The sequence below is a fragment of the Canis lupus genome, chromosome 9, assembly GCF_011100685.1.
Source record: "Canis lupus familiaris isolate Mischka breed German Shepherd chromosome 9, alternate assembly UU_Cfam_GSD_1.0, whole genome shotgun sequence".
In the NCBI taxonomy this organism is placed as follows: domain Eukaryota; kingdom Metazoa; phylum Chordata; class Mammalia; order Carnivora; family Canidae; genus Canis; species Canis lupus.
In genome coordinates, this window is record NC_049230.1 from 59,427,087 (window position 1) to 59,444,596 (window position 17,510).

Below are 17,510 nucleotides of genomic sequence, written 5' to 3' on the forward strand. Positions count from 1 at the left end.
CTTGTTCTTGCTGGGGCTGGTGGTCCAGGAGGCTCTTACTCCTTGGAGGCCATGTGGACCATGAGGTCCACCACCCAGCTGCTGTAGCCGAATTCATTGTCATACCAGGAAATGAGCTTGACGAAGTGGTCATTGAGGGCAATGCCAGCCCCGGCGTCGAAGGTGGAAGAGTGGGTGTCACTGTTGAAGTCACAGGAGACAACCTGGTCCTCAGTGCAGCCCAGGATGCCCTTGAGGGGGCCCTCCGATGCCTGCTTCACTACCTTCTTGATGTTGTCACATTTGGCAGCTTTCTGCAGACGGCAGGTCAGATCCACAACTGACACGTTGGGGGTGGGGACACGGAAGGCCATGCCAGTGAGCTTCCCGTTCAGCTCAAGGATGACCTTGCCCACAGCCTTGGTGGTATCAGTGGAAGCAGGGATGATGTTCTGGGCAGCCCCTCGGCTGTCACGCCACAGCTTCCCAGAGGGGCCGTCCACGGTCTTCTGGGTGGCAGTGATGTCATGGACGGTGGTCATGAGGCCCTCCACGATGCCGAAGTGGTCATGGATGACTTTGGCTAGAAGAGCCAAGCAGTTGGTGGTGCAGGAGGCATTGCTGACGATCTTGAGGGAGTTGTCCTACTTCTTGTGGTTCACGCCCATCACAAACATGGGGGCATCAGCAGAAGGAGCAGAGATGATAACCCTCTCGGCCCTGCCCTTCAAGTGAGCCCCAGCCTTCTCCATGGTGGTGAAGGCCCCAGTGGACTCCACAACATACTCAGCACCAGCATCACCCCATTTGATGTTGGTGGGATTTCGCTCCTGGAAGATGGAGATGGATTCCCCTTGATGACAAGTTCCCCGTTCTCAGCCTTGACTGTGCCATGGAATTTGCCGTGGGTAGAATCGTACTGGAACACGTATACCATGTAGTTGAGCTCAATGAAGGGGTCATTGATGGCGACAATATCCACTTTGCCAGAGTTAAAAGCAGCCCTAGTGACCAGGCGCCCAATGCGGCCAAATCTGTTCACTCCGACCTTCACCATCGTGTCTCAGGGACGCGGCTGGCACTGCACCAGAAGATGCGCTGTCTGTCGAACAGGGAGGAGCAGAGAGCTTTTAATGCATTTTAAAGTAAGTTCAGATATCAACAGTTTCTCCTAAATAATCCAACATGTGTATCTCTAGCTATAATAGTTTTTGTGAATAACAGGCACTCAGTAAATGGTTGCTGCTATCATCATTGTCGTCATCAAGAAAAGGAAGATAGGGTGATTTGATATTCCCAAAGATAAGTCACCTGCTCGCCTTGGTGTTGGGAGGTTCCTGCCACTTCCTGGGAACTAGACTGTCCCTATTTTAGGCAGAGAAATGACTGGAAATCACAGCCACCATGGTGCCCCCAGACACAGACTTCAGCCTATCCCCTGGATGCGCATCCCCTTGACAGCCTCCCAAAGCCTTTGGAAGACTTAAAGCCATTGTAAAATGGAGGTTGGGATTTTCACAATGGATTTCTGCTGAGTGAGGTTGGGTTTGGTCTGTCCCAAGTCCTGCTGGGTCAGAGACAGTCCCACCCTCCTCTCTCTCGACATTGTCTATCACAGAAGGAATTTGGGGCATAGAGGACAGGAACTGAAAGGTCATGAATCCAGGGCCTGGAAAGTCAGAATCTGGGGCCCTGACCAGTGGCCTTGGCCTCACCTAGGACTCATTGTCCACATGTCCCAGTGATAGAGCCAGGGTATAAAAGACTCCTCTGAGAACCTGCTCTTTTTCCAAGAACCATGCGGGGTCATAGCTACAGTTGGTATATTTATATTCAGTCAACAAATGTTCACTGAGCCCACTCGTCTTTGAAGATAACCACCTTGGGAAAAACCAAGGCAGTCGATCAGAAGGATCCGTTGAGGAATTTTGTTTATAAAGGCATCTCATGTCCATTTAACCCTTACATCCATGTCACAAAGCCAGGAATTCGCTATCATGTGGTACCAGGAGGCTGTGGTAGGAGATGAAGGGGTGAGGCAGGCTTGGCCTCAAACCCCAGTCTCACCCTCACTGGGAAATGACCTGAGGTGGCTCAGTGTACTGCCAACCCTCAAGTCCATCTGAAAATGGAGAGATGTGATCCCAGCTTCCTTGAGGTAGTGTGTGATACAGCCTAGTAAAAGTGCTTAACTGTTTAATGAATATGCACATCACCTACTCCAGAAGCTTCTGCCTCGGCATGGGGATGTGGTGATGAAAAAGAGAAGCAGAGCCTCTGTCTTCTTTGGCACCATAGTCTATCAGACTGGAGCCAGACCACCTGGCTCAAATCCTGCCTGTGTGAGCCCGGGGAAGTTGCCTTACACTGCTGTGCCTCAGTTTCCCATTTGTAACATGGGACAGCAGCAGCTTCTATTTCCTGGGGTTGTTATGAGGCTTAAACTAGTGGGTATATGTAAAACACTTCGGTATCTGGCACAGGGAAAGCACATGGGTTTGTTACTCTTGTAACCACCCCATTCTCCACCCCACCCTGCCCCCAGGTTCCCAAATGCATTAGAATCATCCAAGGAGCTTTGCAAAGGTCTGAGCAATTGTCCAGGAATCTGTATGAAAAAACCTCCCTTGGTGAGTCTTCTTGGGATACCAGATGTAGGAACCACTGATCAAAGTTAGCTTCCCGTATAGGTGCAGACGCTGAGCCACAAGCAGGGAAGGGAGGAAGCACACCCAAGGGGACAGGGCTAGTAAGCGCGAGACCCAGAACACTATCTCAGACTGCTGACCCTCACATCTGGGCCATTGGACAGACACTTGCCCAAGATCAGCCAGCCAGTATGCTGGGCCTTGAATCAAATTTGGGCTCTCCATACTATTGTGACAAGTCCTCATGTAAAGGGTCCAGCAGAACTGAATCAGTTGTTTGGTCTGGAGAAGATCATCTCTCACATAAGGAAGTCCCTGTATCATGCATACCAAGACTGCCCAGACAGTTTAACCAGGAACCTCCCAAATATTTAGAGTCCACAGCCAAAAAATAACTCCCTGGAGGAGATGTATAAAGAGCTGTCTCCCCAAATGGTCTCTTCACCTATGTATGTAGATGTGGGAATATTTATGCTACTCCAGCACTCTATCTGGGTGACTCTTATAATTAATATTTACTTAAAACAATCATTAGTCTCTGCTGGGCGACATTAAACCCACGTTAGCAGTATTTTTAGCTGGGCCTTCCCCACACCTGTGATGGCAGGCAAGCGTGTGGCAGCGGGAAGCCCTGCATGCTTTATAAATAAGTCTCGCTGCACCTGGACAAGCCTGCTTCATGCCACTCAGGCAGCAGGCCAGGGAGCCTGGGCAGACAGCTGTCCTGATGTGCGCCGGGAGCCTCCCACACCTCCACCTGGGGTCCTCACCTTACTGTACTGCCCCAACATCAAAAGTGAAATTCATTTCTCTTGAGACAGTATGGCATCTGTCCCCTAGCTGGACCCACATAAAAGTCCAGATTTTTCCCAAAAGGGATGAGGATATCTCCAGTAAAAGTGAGGAGGACTATAGTAACACCCATTTACAAGATGCTAACAGCTTTATGTTCATTGTTCTCTTTAAACCACACAACATGACACAGTAGGTCTTACTCCCCTCCTCTTCCGAAAGAGTACATGGATGCTCAGAAAAGATGGGTGCTTCCCCAAGGCCACGCAGCCAGTAGGTGGGATCCCAAGATGCTCTGACTGAACTCATGCTGTTCTATAATTTCTCAACCTGTCTTACCCAAATCTGTTTTTGTTGTTGTTTTAAGATTTTACTTATTTAATTCATCAGAGACACAGAGAGGGGCAGAGACACAGGCAGAGGGAGAAGCAGGCTCCATGCAGGGAGCCCGATGTGGGACTCGATCCCAGGACCCCCAGATCACAACCTAAGCCGAAGGCAGATGTACAGCTGCTGAGCCACCCAGGCATCCCCCAAATCTGTTAAACCACTAGGGAGGAGGGAAGTGGAATGATGTTTCTTGAGCACCCACTATGCGCTAAACAGTTTGCATATATCGTCTCAGTTAATTCTCACACGTGGAATTATTCACAGGAGAGGAGAATGATTATTCCCATTTTATAGATGAAGAAACTGAGGCTCTAGAGAGTTTTAAGTCACATGCTAAAGATCACGTTGCTAATTAAGTAAGTGTCAGAGCCAGAGTTCAAACCCAGTTTGATTCTCCAACACTAGATGGTTTCCCATCTTACCAAAGGCTTTAAAGAGACTTACTTGCCATACATGGGGGTAAAAAAGTATAGTTTCATACACAGCCTAAGATTCTGTTATCTTCCTACTGTCCTGTTAAGTCTTTTTACTTAAATTTTTAAGGTTTCTTTTTTGTTTTTTAAGATTTTTTTATTTATTCATGAGAGACACAGAGAGAGGCAGAGACCCAGGCAGAGGGAGAAGCAGGCTCCATGCAGGGAGCCTGACGTGGGACTCCATCCTGGGACCCCGGGATCACACCCTATGCTGAAGGCAGATGCTCAACCACTGAGCCACCCGGACATCCCAATTTTTGAGGTTTCTAAAGAACTTTTATGCCACTTTAAAAGTGTATGTGGTTTTATCATTTTCAGGGATCTTTCATAATTAATTTAATCCTTATAAAAATCTTGTGAAAGTGGGTATTACAAAGCCCATCTTACAGACAAGTAAACTGAGCTCAGAGGGACCAAGTACATGCTCAAGGTGAGTACCTGGCCGCCAGGTGCTCAGCCTCAGAGCCTGTATTTTCCCCCCACATACGCAGCATTGCTCGCAGGCCTCTATCTGTTCGATAGGGCCCAGAGAGTGAGGAATTTAGGTACTTTTCATTGAGAAGGCGATGGGGGGGGGGCGTTGCGGGGAGCCTGCGACAGTGGAGTCCAGCCGTTGAGGACCCCTTCATTAAAGGTGGTGACATTTCCTCACCCATAGGAGCAGGCCGGAAGTTGTGATGGTCGGACAACTACAAAAATAGCAGCTCTGACACTGATTCCTCTGTGGGAGAAACTGGTGGTTCCAGGGCAGATAAGAATGACTTTACAAGATGAAAATGATCAGTGAGGGCACGCAGGTCTGGAGGGGAGCGGAGTTGGCATTTTTTGGCCCTGCAAATAGCTGCCCATCTGCTCTCTGTCAGAATATGTTAAGAGTGCATCTGGATTGCTGCCCCTGAGTCTCGGCTCCAGGCTGGTCATGTGGTCGTCTCCACGACAACTCCAGGAGCAGCGTAAACTGCTGTGCTTTGAGCCAGATGCTGCTCTGCACATGTGGTCTAATTAGACAGCGTTCCCGGCCTCCCGCCTCCCGCCTTGGCCCCTCCCTGCACACATACCATGTTCCCTCTTCTCCTTTCCTTCCTCCCGCTAACCCTCCTCTTCACATCCTTGGTCTGTCCATCCTACTCTCCACCACGTTGGCCTTTTTCTCAGAAATGTTCCCATTGCCTCGTCTGCAGTGAATAATTCATTCAGCAAGCACAGGGTGTCTGCGCAGGCCTAGGTCCTGCACTAGAAACTGGAGACGCAGAGACAAATAAAAAGCGTCCACAGCCTCGAGGAGTCCGCCACCTTCGAGGGGACCCCAGGGAGGCCGGGCAGCACAAAAATGGCAGCAGGTGCCATGGTGGAGGTGAGCACAGGGGGCTCCAACCAGAGCAGGGACACCTAACCCAACCCAAGGCAGGAAGGAGGCGAGGGGGAGCCTTCCAGGGTGGCTGTCTCCAAGCAACTCTTGAAAGGTGAGGGGACTTCCGCAGCCTGAGGAAGCGGGGGTGGGAGGTCCTCCTGGCAGAAGGTATGGCAATGGGCAAAGGCCTGCGGACCAGGCTGGAGAACTGTAATCAGCTTTGTGTTGTGCGAACGCAGGGTGTTTGGAGAGGCCGGGAGTTGTGGTTGGCAAGACACACCGGGTCACGCCTTGGAGGGCTTCTCTCCGACTCTGCTCTCTGCTCAGATCTGCAGGCGGTGGAAGCTGGGAAGGGGGAGTGACATGGTGGCCGTTGGAGCAGCCTGGCCTGTAGCGGTGGATTCAGGGCTGAGGCTCTGAGTAAACGAAGCCCCTTCAGTAATTGTCCCTGTGGATGAAGTCTGCTCCTTGGGCACGGGAGGCTCCGTTTGGGGCCGGTTAGGTTGCTCCAGAACGAGCTCCAGCATAGGCTGAGCAGCGTGTGCACCAGGCAGGGCCCAGCATCCACCACTCCTCAGAGCTCTGGCTCTTGGGGAAGGTGCCCCTAAGTAACGAAGGAGAGCATCAGCAGCTCACTCACCCCGCCTGTGACATGCCCCTCGATGCTCATGCCATCCCCTGCTCTTCCATCTAGTGAGCCCTGCTCCTCGGTTTTTTTTAGCACCTCTTCTCCACTGTGGCCTCCTTGGACCCCACCTACCCCAACAGAGTCACCTGGCAGTGCTCCCCCAGCACCCCAGTCACAGGTTTTTGTTGAGTGAAAGGTATAGAAGGTCCCACACAAAATGTAACACCTAGTTCTCAAAGGGCATCGGAAAGAGCTGTTAGGACTTTAGCCTCCATCGAGCCCCTCTGTGTGCTGCTCAGTATTGGCACCTTGACAAATATCGTACCATTTCAGACCTCTCAGTATGAAGAGGTCCCCAATTTACAGATGAGAAAACTGAGACTCAGAAGCTCATTTGTTTCCCCATTCACGGAGCTCTGGGCTGCACTGGGCCTGAGTCCCCAGGCAGTACATAACCCCCACCTGGACACTCTGGAGTCCTTTGACTGGGACTGCAGTATGTGGAAAAGAACACTTCTGTGTGGGAAATCATCTATATCTTGAAATCCCAAGAAATCCAGAGGGAAAAAAACCATGTGTTTGGGCAACTGAACATGCTTAGAGTGCCTTGGGTGTTGTGGGAAGAGCGTGCCTGGGCTTTGGGTCAGACAGAATTGACGTCAAGTACAGCTCTGGTTCTTCCCAGCTCTGTGGCCTTGGGCAAGTCACGTTCCCTCTCTCTGTAAGACGAGGATAAAAGAGCCTTTCCTGGGGCAGCCCGGGTGGCTCAGCAGTTTAGCGCCACCTTCGGCCCAGGGCGAGATCCTGGAGACCTGGGATCGAGTCCCACGTCGGGCTCCCTGCATGGAGCCTGCTTCTCCCTCTCCCTCTGCCTGTGTCTGTGCCTCTCTGTCTCTCTCTCTCTCTCTCTCTCTCTCTCATGAATAAATTTTTAAAAATCTTAAAAAAAAAAAAAAAGAGCCTCTCCTAATAGGGTTGTTATGCAGATCTGTCCCTCCACCACAGTTAGCGAGTGCCTGCTGTGCCCCGTCCACGGCAGAAGCAGCTTTGGTGGTGGCCCCTTTCCTCCTTGCTCTGAGTTAAGTGACCCCACACGTGTCCGGGGAAGGCAGTGCATGTCACATGCTCTGAAACAGGCTTGCTGGAAATAAATCACCGAGAGCATGCCTTGGGCGGAGAACTGTCCTTATTTGGGGCAGAGGACTAGTAAGTGTTTAGCCCCTCTAGAGGTCAAGCCTTGAGCTAAGCATTTTATGAATCACCTGCCAATCCCACACAGCCCTGTGAGGAAGCATCTCCCCCATTTTATGAATGAAGAAATGGGTCTCCAGGGTTCAGGCCATCCACCACACTGCAGATGCTGTGAGTAGCAGAGCTGTCATTCCCACTCGAGTTGCATTCTCTGTTCCCAGCTCTGCACCGAGAGCGGTGCTCTGTGACTCATTTCTCTGTGAGGGGCTGTGGGTGACCTCGTAGAGAAAGGCCCTTTCTATGTCTAGAAACAACACATGTTAGTATTAGAAAGTGCTCTGAAGATCTTCCAGTGCAGCACCTTCCCATTTTACGGATGAAGAAACCGAGGCTTATACAAGAAGGAAACAAGGCTGGAACTGGGTGTTTTGAGTCTTCCTGTGCTCTTTCCCCTTTGCAACGCTGTCATCAGTTCCTGACAAAGCTTGCTGCCGAGGCCTCGTGGCCACAGCCCACCCCCCCTTTCCCCCAGGCACCGGAGATGGGCCCTGAACAAGGGACATTCAGGAGAGGGGGGATCACAAGAGAGTAATCCAGCAAAGGAGCCAGTAACTCAGTGTGTGGACGGTGCGGCAGAGGACCAGGCTGAGGGCCGGGTCACCAAGCACTGGTGGGCAGTGCTGAATTCAGTCAGAGGGTTGGGATTTTTCCTTCCTACAGGCTGATTTGTGCTGCTTCAGATTTTTTTTTTTAAGATTTTATTTATTTATTCATGAGAGACACAGAGAGAGAGAGAGAGGCAGAGAGAGAAGCAGGCTCCATGCAGGAAACCCGACGTGGGACTCGATCCCGGGACTCCAGGATCACGCCCTGGGCCAAAGGCAGGCGCCAAACCGCTGAGCCACCCAGGCATCCCCTCCGCCCCCCCTTTTTTTTGCTTCAGATTTATGTCCATGTCTTCTAGCCTTTTGACCCATGAGTCCTGTATTCCTGGGACTACAGCTAATGGTGGCTTTCCTGCTGGTTACTTTCAGGCTCATGGACTTCTGTCCCAGGGACCCACCGGGCCCTCTGAGCCACCGTTTTTGCAGCACACGCCCCGAAACTGTCTTCTCCTCACTCTCAGGAAACTGAAATCTTCTCGAAGCGGTTTAGGCCCTCCTTTCTTGGGACTTGGGGATGCAGCCATCATGGCATTAAACCCAGAATCTGGCTCTCAGTGGCAGGCAAACTGGTGTGGCCAAGCAGGCTGAGCCAGTAGGAGTCTGACACTGAGATCTCAGCATGGCCAGTCCAGTTTCCACATACTGGGGAGGGGAGCTGTCGCCCTCCTGCAGCATGGGATGGTCCCCAGCTTTCTCTCACTTCCAGCCATGCCCTGGCGCTTGGACCTGCCCACAGAACGGCACTGGGCAGTTGGAGCACGCGGAAGATATGATTTCCAGGATATTGGGAAGCAGACGGAGGCTCCAAGTAATGAGATGGCTTCTGTAAACGTGTAGTGGAACCAGAACACACTCGTTTCTCCAAACTCTCTCCTCATCACGGCCTTCTGATCCATCTCTGTGTACCACTGGAGCGGCCCCAGGCAGCTGAGAGTCACATACCATCGCGTGTCACATGAGCCCAGGGCCGGGCTTTGCCTTTCTGAGCCTCGGCATCCTTATCTGTAAAATGGAAATCATCCCACCACCTACCTCACAGGGTAGCCAGGAAGAGTAAGTGAGGTAGCGCGTGTAAAACCACCTAGACGGGGCGTGCTCAGTAAGCTGCTCAGTAAGCGGGAGCTGGTTTTAATCACTGCACCTGCTTTCCTAGTAGAGCCGATTCCCATCTGCATTTCTTAGGGAAAGCAAATCTTAAGCTAGTATGCATGAAGCCCCACTTCATTGTGTCTCCTCAGCTTCCACAGGCCTCCCCGCTCATCTGCTGTGCCTGCACTAATCAGAATTTCCTGACTTTTCTCTGTTTGTCTCGGTTAATGCAGAAGGAAGGGGCTGCTGGCACAGAGGAGCCAGGCGTGGGCCGACGCGCCTGTGATTTGAATGTCTTTACTGTAATCTAGCGAGTGTGTGTGGGGGCTTCTGTCAATACTGGAGCGGCTGGCCAGAATGGGCAGATACTGTCCTCCCAGCAGCCCCTGCAAATCATCAGAGTAGCTCTTGTTGGGCACCCACATTCCCCCTGACTTAAATCATCCGAACAGTGAGCTGGCTTCCCAATGACACATTGATTCTTTGTTTAGGGCTTATTACGGTGACAGGGGCCCAGGCTGGGAGGCTGCCCCTGGTGTGCCTGGGCTACAGCGCAAATGGTTCAGAAGGCTGTCTCGGCCCTGTCACCCCAAAACACATCTCAGCCCAGCCGAGCCTGAGCCATCTGACCATAAGCCATGCGGCACCTGCCTTCCTGGGTCCACTTTGGTGAGGGGAGAGCGTGTGTGTGTGGACCTGGGTGTCATTGAGACCTATTGAGACCCCCCAGGCAGAAACACTTCACCTGCCTGGGCATCCTTTCCCCATCTGTAAAATGGGAGCCGTTAATGAATGTATCTACGCTCTGGTGAGGATTCATGTGAGGGGAAGGGTCAGGTTGGACCACAGCAAGCACTCAGCTGACATTGGCTCCCTTCTCCCTAGACTAATGCCTGCTGTGGCTAACCTGAAATTATTGTAATCTAACCCAGCTGTCCCCCTCCCTCCCTCCCTCCTCTGCCTCCAGTAAGGATTTTGCATTCTCTATGCCAGACACCATGCTAAGCCTTTCCTGTGTTGGCTGGAAACTCACCCTGCTTCCTTGGCAGCCACCACAGCTTGACCCTGTGCGGAGCAGCATCTGGGACCCAGCTCTGGAAGTGGGGCCGTGGCCCCAGGCAGGGGGCTCAGCATGAGATCCGCATGTGGCCTGTGGGGCAGTACTAGCTACTCAGCAGGGGCTATTGAAGCCCCCTTCGGACTTCAGAACAGGGCTCCTGGCTGTGCTGCGCTATAGCCAGTAACTTGGTATTTTATTAGGAATTTGGAGGTATTTAAACAAAGTGCAACTGGGTTGGGCCTGCTGGTAATGAATGGGGCTAGATTTTCCAACTTCATTCTTAAATGTAAAAAATGAATGTTGATCGGACTAGGTGCTGTGCTAGTCTCTTGTACCTACACCAGTTATTATCAGCCTTGGGTACATCGGAGTCCTAGGGAGTTTTAGAAACTGTGGCCCTGGCATTGGGGATTTGAAAAGCACTCCTGGTGATTCTAGTGCATGGGGGATTGAGCACTACTGACCACACTGTCACATCCTTCCCAGCGTAACCCCCTGCAGGTGGGAGAGAGAGGATCTCTCAGGTGCTGGCATCTGCACACAGGGTCAGAGATGGGACTGGAACCCAGCTCTGTGTTGCACTCCCCCACCTGCCTCTTCCTGCTGTGGCCCAGCTGACACCTACTGCATGCCGATGCTGAAAGTAGACCACAACCTGCCCTCCAGGGGGCCTGCAGAGGCCTGGAGGTGCTGGGCTGGGCACAAGTAGTGTTGGTGTGGAGACATCCAGGTGGAACTGCGGGCTTCTCTTAACCTGAAGGCATCACGTGAGGTTCTCAGAGGAGGTTATGTGAAGAAGGAAGCCAGACGGGAGCTATGCAGAGAGAGGTTGGCAGTGGTGAACAGTCCAGAGTCTCTAGAGTAGGAGATGGGTGTCCAGATGAGGTAGGCAGGCGAGCGTAGCTAAGACATTCAGCTATGGAAGGTCACAAATAGCCTTGAGGGTCCCATTCAGGAGTTTAGGAACCCCACTTACATGGACCAACAAACTTGCTTGAAGCTATGCTATGCTACCGCCTCTAAGTCCGATGGCAAACAAGAGTCCACCTCCAGAACTCCTACTGACTATCCTGCAAAGGGAGGGGAGAGAGGCCTGTGCAGTCACGGGGCCCCGTGTTCAGAAAGGCCTGTGCCTGCTTCAGTGCTCCACTGCTACCATATTGAAATTCTTCAATTTCATCTTGGAACTTGTATTTTATAAAAATAGTCTGATGGGACAGTGGAGTGTGTGCACGAGCAGAGATCTTTACCAACATCCTCCCTGGGGTCTTGCCATCCCAGCCTCAAAGAACTTCTCAATGCCCTATGCACAGAGTTGCAGCGGACCCACGGTGCAAGACTCAAACCCTTACAAGGTAGAGCTTTAAGGTCCACAGCGGAGGAAGGGGGGCATTGACAGCCCCACAGGCCGCTCTTTGTGTTAGAACTAGAACTTGCTTTGGTGCCCTCAGAAGGCAGAGCTGTTCTAAGAACCACAGACGATCATGCAAATGATCACATTTCTCATTAACGTTACCTCCTCGTAGTCACCTACTACTACTTGTCATGAAAATGATGGAGAGGAAAAGATGGAGCAACTTTAGTTCCTTTTCCTTTCTCATCAGTAAGCAGAAGGCGGAGAGAGCTAGGAGAATGTGTGTATATCAAGAATTGAGGGGATCCCTCGGTGGCTCAGTGATTTAGTGCCTGCCTTCAGCTCAGGGTGTGACCCTGGAGTCCAGGGATCAATCCCGCGTCAGCTCCTTGCATGGAGCCTGCTTCTCCCTCTGCCTGTGTCTCTGCCTCTCTCTCTCTCTCTCATGAATAAATAAATAAAATCTTAAAAAAAAAAAGAATTCAAGGAAAAACAATTGAGTTTTGTGCAGCATTTCCACTGTCTGATAAGAACAAAATACAAATGCATTTGTGAGTCACGAAAAACAATTCCACATATGTTAGCATTTAAAACTGGCATTGCACAGTATAAAGTTGAGCAATAGGATTCATACTAATAATTTAAATTTTTTTTCTTTACGTAGAATGGCATTAAATAGTAAATTTAAAAAGCATCATAATGGGCCTAGAAAGAAACCATGAAAGAAAGAAAGCTTTATATTTTAGTATAGCGCTTAGAGACTTAATAGAGCCTTTTTCCCCATGCATCCATTTTGCACGGTGTCCCACAAATTATGTTGCCAGCCCTGGAAAAACCCAATCTCTGCCCCCCAAGAAAATGGTTATTTATGGAAAATCTACTTGCTGTGCTCTGCCATAACCTTCTAGGCAATGCTATGAGATGGAAAAGCCTTGGCTAAGTGTCATAGGTGAGGAATGACAAGTCACCTGAGATTCCATAGCTAGGGTCACGGTTCAAATTCAGGTCTTTCTGACTCCCAAGACATGTTCTCTCTCCATCTTATTGTGTTACCTTAACACAATCAATTTTAATCAATTTTTTTTCTTAATTTTAAGGTTTTCTCAAAGGTGTCTTTAGCCAAAAAAAAAAAAAAAAAAAAAAAAAAAAAAAAATTTAAAAAATAAAAATAACCAACCCTCTGGTGTGCCACTTTTCACACTGTATTATGGTTATTTGTTCCCTGAAGAGGGATTCCTTGATAATAGGAGCATTTCTTTTGGACTTCTTATTATGGAAAATTTCAAATTTATACAAAGGAAATGAACTCCCACATACCCATTGCCCAGCTTCCACAATTATAAATATTCTGTCATTTTTTAGATTAAAAGATTTTTATAATTATAGTAAAATATGCATGACATAAAATTTACCCTTATAACCATTTTTAAGTGTACAATATAGTGGCATTAAGTACATTCACGTTGTTGTACAACCATCACCACCACCCATGTCTACAACTTTTTTTCTCTGTCAAAATGGAAACTAATGTGCCCATTCAACAACTCCACATCCCTCCCCATCCAGCCCCTGGCAACCACCATTCTACGTCCTGTCCCTAAGAAGTTGACTACTCTAGATATAAGTGGAATCATACATGTGGTTGTCTTTTTGTTACTGGCTTAACACTTAACATGATGTCTTCACGGTTCATCCATGTTGTAGCATGTGCCAAAAATTCCTTCCCTTTTAAGGCTGAATTATATATCATTGTATGTATATTTTGTTCATCCATTCATCTGTAGACACTTGGGTTGCTTCTGTCTTTTGGTGACTGTGAGGAATGCTGCTGTAAACATAACATCCTGCCATTCTTGTGTCATCTATAACTTGGTCCACTCTCCACCCTCAAATGATTATTAGTATTACTTATAGGAACTGTATTTTATTCATCTTTGTATTCCTCTAACACAGAATCTGACACATCAAAGGTGTTTTTAAAATGTTTGAATGGATGAATCTTCCAGAATCATTGTTTTTAATTTTTTTAAGCAAGGGCCATAAAGAATGAACCCCTCTTTCCACCTTAGAATCAAAGAGTAGGGATCCCTGGGTGGCGCAGAGGTTTGGCGCCTGCCTTTGGCCCAGGGCGCGATCCTGGAGATCCCAGATCGAATCCCACATCGGGCTCCCAGTGCATGGAGCCTGCTTCTCCCTCTGCCTGTCTCTCTCTCTCTCTCTCTCTCTCTCTCTCTCTGACTATCATAAATAAATAAAAAAATTTAAAAAAAGAATCAAAGAGTAAATGTGCACATAAAATTTTTATAAATTTGTGAAGGAAAATAAGAATTTAGTACTTTAAGTATGGATCAGCAGAACAAGGAAAGTCATCCCTTCAGAAGACTCTGAGAAGAGGTTTTATTTTTATGCCAGTACCACAGTACTATGGATAAAAGCCATTTATTTCCTAAAGTATCAAAAACATTTGGAATCACCAACTTCACCTGTTAACAAAGATGGATTCATTAGTAATGGAATTTTCAACTGATTCCGTATGTCAGAAGATAGTCTGAGAGTAAAACTTGTCTGTTTGTAACAAAATCCTTGATAGGGTTAAGCAGCTGTGTTTAACTGTCCTCCGGGTCATAGATGGAAAACCCTACTAATGTGATCTAAGCTTGAACGCTCACGGCCTGACTTGCCTGCATTCATGTAGCTGTCAGCCAGTAGTCCTGTCTCTGAGTGTCGCCTAAAAAGACAAAAGATTTAATCAGTGTAACAGGAGAACTAAATCAGCAATTCTTACAAAGGAGGGTTTAACAAGACACCTTGCACTGCAGAGAGTGGAGTGGGTTCGTCATTTCAACCAAAGGAGGGAGAACAGAATAGCTGGGGCACATGGTTCAGCATCTTTGATGTGGGCCTGTGGCAGGCAGAGCCTTCACAGTGGCTTGTTTACTCCCAGGAGTGTTGCTGGTCCTTTCAGTATCTATCCACCGGGAGAACCTGAAGGGTTCCAACCTGCAAGAGCTCACCTGGTCTCATGCAGGTGTTCGTGGACAAACAGAACTGAGGCCTCAGGAGAAGACTTGAGCTGCGAATGGACCGCATGCATGATGGGTGGGCTGGGAAGGCCGTGGCATACACAATCTTAACTCGGCCCGTTAGGGTCTTGTGACCTTGGGAAAGTGACCCTAACTATTAGTCTGTAAAGATGAGGCGAACTATGGTTTTTTGTCATTTCCTTAGAAAGCTCCGGGGAAATGAGCCCTCTGTGCCCGTAGCCAGTCAGACCTTTAAAGATAATCTGACAATGGGCGACAATGTCCCTGTTTTTCACCAAGATTAGGATAAAACAGTTGCCTCGAAGGGATGGGATTTGTTTACCTGATTCCTATTCCCCATTTAGGCTCCACTGAAATGTGCCCACTTCCTCTCCAGATTTCTGACCCCCTGCCCTGGGAGGATTAGCCTTTTCCTTTCCTGGCTCCTGTGGATGTTTTGCCACCCACCCCACTCCAGGAGCACTATGCTGTACTTGTTCCCATGCCTAACTGACACCGCTGATATTGTTCTTTAAGCTTTTTGCAGAAAAAGCCCCCATTGTCACTTTTTCCCTGAATCTTTTCCATCCGCACCCGTGTCCTTTGTCCGTTTTTATGGCACAGACATCTGATCCAGGGGGGATGTCACCTCCAGTAAGTAGACAACAGGCCCAAAATGTTCATGTCTCCCCAAAGCTGAGATTCTTTCTGCTCTCCGCCAGCTAAATCCTGCCTCGGGCTACCCTTACGTACAAATCTAGTTGCAAACTCTCTCGAATTTATTGGTCCCTCAGCAGACTACTTCCTGGCAATGCTGGGCCACAGCTCTAGGAGTAAATGCTAACAACTCCAATGAGCATTTCCTCCAAGGAGCTCTAAACTCTCTGGATACAGGTGTCACTCACCTGGCATCATGTTCTGAGACTTCTTTACTGTCAGGTCAAGTGGTGTCTTAGCCACACCGAGACCACAGGGCTCCTGTGGCAGGAAGGGGGGTCAGGCTCATCCTGTGGTTCTGTAGCCAACATCCCTGAGCTTCTAACTGCGGGAGGGGCTCTGCACTTTTCCTGGGAAATGCAGTGAGGATTCCGGCAGGGCCTCTGCCCTCTTGAGCTCCTGGTCACAGGATACCAGTGAGGATTACTCAGCACCCAGGAAGGAGTATGCCAGGCAGAGTGGGAGCACTGAGCAAGAGTGAGTGACTACCACACAGAGGCCTGCGTGTAAAAGGATAGTCTAGGGGCACCTGGGTGGCTTATTTGGCTAAGCATCTGCCTCCAGCTCAGGTCATGATCTCAGGGTCCTGAGATCGAGCTCCGCATCGGGCTCTACACTCAGCCAGGAGTCCGCCTGAGATTCTCTCTCCCTCTCTCTCTGCCCCTCCCCCCTGCTTGTGCTTGCGCTCTCTCTCTCTCTCTCACATACACACACACACACACACAAAATCTTAAAAAAAAAAAAAAGAGGATAATCTAAGTACAAGAAACAGAACTGGAAGGGGATGCCTGGGTGGGTCAATGGTTGAGCATCTGCCTTCAGCTCAGGGCATGATCCTGGGGTCCAGGATCGAGTCCCATGCTGGGCTCCCAGCATGGGGCCTGCTTCTTCCTCTGCCTCTCTCTGCCTCTCTCTCTCTCTCTCTCTCTCATGAATAAATAAATAAAATCTTAAAAAAAAAAAAAAAAGAAACAACTGGAAGAAGTGAGGAAGTAAGTGGGAAAGGACATGGCGTGTGATCAGGAGATGCATGGGGAGCAGAGGAAAGGATACACAGAAGGACTCTGGAAAAGAAAGCTGGGCCAGCTTAGGAAGGGTTTATGTGCCCAGCCTAGGAACTAGGACTTTTCCTGTCCTCTCCTACCCAGGACCCGTGTATGTGGCAAACACACTGCTTGGTGTACAATGTTGAGTGAAAGAGGTGCCATCCCTGCCCACACGAAGCTTATAGTCTAGTGGAAGAAGTGAACATTAATCAAATAATCACCCAGCAAAATGCCTCTGCAGTCAAAGTACCTAGATAAGACAGTAGCGTGATCCAGTGTGCATTTTAGAAATCTCAAAGAATTGAGGTAGTTAGAGGGAGGCAACCAGAAGGGACATAGAATTAAATCTCTGCCATGGCAGGCCGGCCTGTGCCAGGTAGTGGGATGGTGAGCAGGGACCAACTTGATTCCTTTCACTGGCAGAACAAAAAGGACTTGGGCAGTGTGAGAGGTCTATGGGGAGCTATGGATAATACCAACTTAAGAAAAAAACAGATGTGAGATACAGTCCAGGTGGGCTAATAATTGGACGTTTGGGCCATTTTGCGTTTGAAGTGTTAATGGGCCATCCAGGTGGGGATTGAGACATATGGTTTTGGAGCAAAGGACATACTAGCTATAATTTTATCATAGGTCATGGATGAGATGGCCTGAAGAGGGACATAATTGCCCTGTTGTGGTTCCTAGGATGGAAGCAGAACTTGCAGGCCACAGGGATGTGATGCTAGGTGGGCTTTAGTTTGTTATTACTAGCCCATCTCCCAGCTGTTCAGCAAGAAAGGTATAAATCATCATGCCAAAAAGTGTCAAATGTCCTGAAAAGTTCTTTTCCTAAGGAACCAATATGCTTTTTTGTCCTCACAGACAATGTGAAGTTTGCATGTTTCCCTTCTTGCTTTCACAGCCAGGAAGCTCAGAGCTAATTTTGTAACTTTGTTTTAGAAACCATATAGGACCTGCATATCCAGGTTCTCTTTTCCCAAGTAAACGCATTTTATATATTTATGTATTCTTCAACTCTTTTTTTTTTTTTTCTCTCTCTCTTTGTTTTAGGTGTTCATGTAGGCTGCTTCAGATCCTTGTAAAATTAGGTGGGGCTTA

At 49.0% G+C, this 17,510-nt stretch overlaps 1 protein-coding gene and 1 pseudogene across 15 annotated transcripts in view; one reads left to right on the plus strand and one right to left on the minus strand.

The window, feature by feature from the left end:
• The window catches only part of DENND1A (DENN domain containing 1A), a 509,324-nt gene that overhangs the window by 424,133 nt on the left and 67,681 nt on the right, over window positions 1-17,510 (plus strand). The gene's annotated exons all lie outside the window — the stretch shown is intronic.
• Window positions 36-1,036, minus strand: LOC119876672 (annotated as a pseudogene).